A 4,304-nucleotide genomic window follows, 5' to 3' on the forward strand; every position below is an offset into this window, starting at 1 on the left:
ATTACCAGGAGCGCTCCAGCCGTGGAGTTCTGGCGCTCTAAGTGCCTTGCCAGTGTGGACACCTCAGGAGTTAGGGTGCCTGGGGCTGATTTAATATGCTCTAACTTGCAAGTATAGCCAAGGCTTAAAATAGGTGGAACTGTGCTCACGTATAAAAACACTGGCACTGGGCCAGCTTTTAACAATTTCTTTAAGTGGCTACGGCCAGGGGCGGCTCTAGGAATTCCGCCGCCCCAAGCAGGGCGGCGCTCTGGCGGTCGCCGGTCCTGCGGCTCCGGGGGACCTCTTGCAGACGTGCCTGCGGAGGGTCCGCTGGTCCCGCGGCTCTGGTGGACCTCCCGCAGGCATGCTTGCGGATGCTCCACTGGAGCCATGGGACCAGCGGACCCTCCGCAGGCATTTCTGCGGGAGGTCCACCGGAGCTGCGGGACCAGCGGACCCTCCGCAGGCATTTCTGCGGGAGGTCCCCCGGAGCTGCGGGACCAGCGGACCCTCCGCAGGCTTTTCTGCGGGAGGTCCACCGGAGCTGCGGGACCAGCGGACCCTCTGCAGTCATGCCTGGGGGAGGTCCGCCGGAGCCGCCTGCCACCCTCCCAGCAAAATGCCGCCCCAAGCGCGCGCTTGGCGCGCTGGGGTCTGGAGCTGGCCCTGGCTACGGCATGGGGGGAGGAGTCAGGAATCTGAGCTCCATGCCCTGTTCTGCTACTAATTTACCCTGTGACATTCAGCAAGTCGCTTTAAATAAAAGCCAAAGAAACCCCCTCTTGGACTCAGTTTTCTCATCTGTAAAGTGGGGTTAATAATGCTCCCACAGCTTTGTAAAGTGCTTTTGAAATTTAGGATGAAAACTACCAAGTAGATAAGTGCTAAGATTTCTTAGAACTCATGTGTTGGCTAGTAAGATGAGGGCTTTAAATTGAGACCTTAACCACCTCCTAGTTATTTAGTAATGCAAGGGAATTCTTACTTCCCCAGTGTGCAATCTATAAACTATAGACGAATGCCCTTATTTCTAGTGGGTATGTGTCAAAGCTGCATATCTGCCAAGAAAAGGGCCAGCAAATGATTTCTACCCTGACCATTAATCACTAGAATTAGTAACTCCAAATCCGGCATGTGCGTGTATTCAACAAAATAATGAAATCCGGGAGATTTATAGTGAATAACTGTCATTTAATGCAGTTTTTGGTTTCAGAGATGAAGAGAAATATCTACACAAGCATGTAGATGAAGTGGAAAAACTTTAATAAAAATCACTTGTTTCTTTCAAGCATTCGGTCCTGTCATTTATCACCCAACACACAATAGGCAGAATACTCAGATGTTAGCAATTGTGTATGATCAAAGCTTTATCAAAGTGTTCTTTTTATTATTAACAGCAACAAAAGGAGGAACCACATTCTAAAAAGAATGAAAACAGTTTGAGGCATATAATCATGTCAGCTGAAGACAAATCTTGCTATTCAAGCTTTCCAACAGATTCTAAATCCAGCCACAAGCAGATGATTGATTGATTTATATAAAGGATGAATTTGTCTTTGGAGGTACTTAAATATCTGAGCCATCATGGCACTACTCCGGGTTTATGCTGGCGACTGATTTCAGTCAAAATTTAGGATTGATTCAGGGGTAGAGGTGATGGTGATTTGTAAAGAGACACAGGATGATGGGCTCTAACTTTGGTATTAGAACCACCCAGGATGGGGCTCAATTTCCCAGGGAAGGAAATAGGTCAGTTCAAGGCCCTCACTGACTATAAAGACATGGAGTATGGGCCTGATGCCTTTGCCATCAGTGGGGTAACTGAAAGTAACCTGCTAGACTGAACCACAGCCGCGAGATGGGCCTTATTAAACACAGAGGAAGCAGTGAAGGCTTTTGTGGCAAATAGCCTCCTTCAAGGAGAACCAGCCCTTAGGTGCTCAGCACAACCTAGAAGGTGGTAATGCCTCTGCTTCCCAAAGTGAAGGAAGAGCTTTCTAGAATGGTCTAAGAGAGCACATTGGAGAGGCAAGGGGCATGAGGCAATATCTTTTATTGGACTAACTTCTGTTGCTGAGAGGGGCAAGCTTCTGAGCTACACAAGATTGTGTCTTTCACCAGCAGAAGTTGGTCCAATAAAAGATATGACCTCACCCGCCTTGTCTCTCTAATATCCTGGAACCAACCCGGCTACAACAACACTGTACATCCACACCTGCTTAGCTCTAAAGACTCCACAAAGCAATAAGACTGAGCTGTCCATGAACCATGGAAGAGAAGGGCCTAGATCCTCGGCTGTGGCTGAGACGCATACATCACAACTCGGGAGGTGGGAGAACAGGGGTTAAGGCAGCTTTGCATTCTCAGGATCATAGGCCAACAGCAGACCCAGCCAGACCTGCCGACGGGGGGCCAATTGCCTGGGTGGGGCCAGGTGATTTAAAAGGGCCTGGGAGGGCTCCTAGGTGCGTTCGACCGCTCCGGGCCCCGCACTTTGGGGAGCTCCGCAGGCCAGTGCGATTGGCCAGCGCTGTCGGTCCCGGAAGTGAAGGATTCGTCACTTCCGCCCTGGGACCTGCACTCCCCCTAGGGACGGCCCTGTCCCCAGAGCCAGGAATTGCTGTTGGCAGGCCTGTGCCCAGCATAAGATAAAGCAGGCCTGGAAGTGACACAATAGGAATGGGCCTGTTTCTAGGAGCAGCAAGATACTGGGGATTCAGTTCAAAATACTTTTCAAGACTCTTGGACAGAGAAGGCGCACGTCTCCCGAGCTGCTGGGAGGGGGGCTGCTCCACGGGGTCCCAGTGTCACTATCGACAACCAGGGAGGCCGGCTCACAGTGTCCACTGACAGTATTCTGCTTTCCATCCCTAGCGACAGGCCGGTGTTAAAGCAATAACATCTCCTCCCCTGGGCCACTCACCCTGGCCTCTGTAGGCAGGCGGTTGAGGTCATTCTCCTGAGGAGAGGGGTCACAGGAGGTCCATCCCCCCTCCGGCTGAAAACTCCATCGTTTCACTTTCATTTTCCAACCATGGTCACAAAGCAATGCCCTGCTAATCAGTAGGTCACGGTGGTGCAGGAGCAGCACAGATCAGGCAGGCTTATCATGGCCCCATCATGTAACTCCTGCTCCACTGAATTCACGGGAGATTTTGCCTGGGTTAAGACTGAATAAAGAGTTCAGAATTTGTCCCTAAGGGGCAGAGCCAGGCAGATCCCAGGCCTAGAATCTGAGCTGGGTTCTGGGAAGATCTGCAGAGGGAAGAGTGAGTCCTCCCATCAAAGCCAATCTATGGCAGTAGAACTGTTCCACCAAGGCCGTAGCCTAATGGCCTGATTAGCCTCTGTGATGCTAACTCACTCACTCCGGGAGGAGTTATACAGTATGGGATCCTCTGCCCAGGCCTCACCTCCAAATACTTCCTGGACACTGCTGTGCAGGGACCCCCCTGCAGATCTGCGTTGCACAAAGTGCAGGGTTCCACATAGCCCTGGCAGCTCCTTCAAATCCTGTCCCCACACCTGGGGCAACGGAATTGCCCTTGTTCTATGCTTGTTGGGAGTGAGGGGAGCAGGCCTGACCCCTAAGTGCATGGTCTGTGACAAACACGTGAAATCATTTCAACGTTCCATAAGTATTATGTTGCACCCAAACCACAGAGAGCATAAAACAAGGGATTCCCACTGGCATTTGTGAATCCAATCTTCAAATGTGGGTGCCTCAGGATTGGGGCCTAAATTCAGGAATCAGCAGCTATCTGCTTCTCTAGAGGCACCTAGGGTTGGATTTAAGTGGCTAAAACAGGAAGGTAGGTGCCTAAATAGTGATTTCTGCAATCAAGTTTGAAAACAGGGCCCTATCTTGTTATCCAAGATGACAGTCTCAAACCCAGTCCCTGCTCAATTCCACCCATTGTATGGCACTGTAAGCCAGCCATTCCTTCCATATTCCTTAAATAAACTCCTTTCCCCTGGCCACAGCGTTTCCAACTCACTCCCAGCGCTTGCAGGCTCCTCGTCCCCCCGTGGCCCTCTCTTCCCCTAATTTAAATCAACCTTCAAATGAAAGCTAAAGTCAACTTGTTTTAATGACCACGTCTGTTTGTTTATCGTGTTTTTAAATAATTTCCTTCTGGAAATGAAGCCTCCCTCAGAGAATAAACCACCTTGTAGAAATAGGGTACATCTACTTGGGGGGTGGGGGAGGGTACACAATGAGAGTACTTGTTTTCTTGGAAAGTTTGCAGCTAGAAGCTGCTCGGGGCCCTCCTCCAAGACCTTTCTTTCGCCCTGTAGCAGCTGCCATTTGATCCCATGCT

Source organism: Mauremys mutica, chromosome 14, assembly GCF_020497125.1.
Source record: "Mauremys mutica isolate MM-2020 ecotype Southern chromosome 14, ASM2049712v1, whole genome shotgun sequence".
NCBI classification, from domain to species: domain Eukaryota; kingdom Metazoa; phylum Chordata; order Testudines; family Geoemydidae; genus Mauremys; species Mauremys mutica.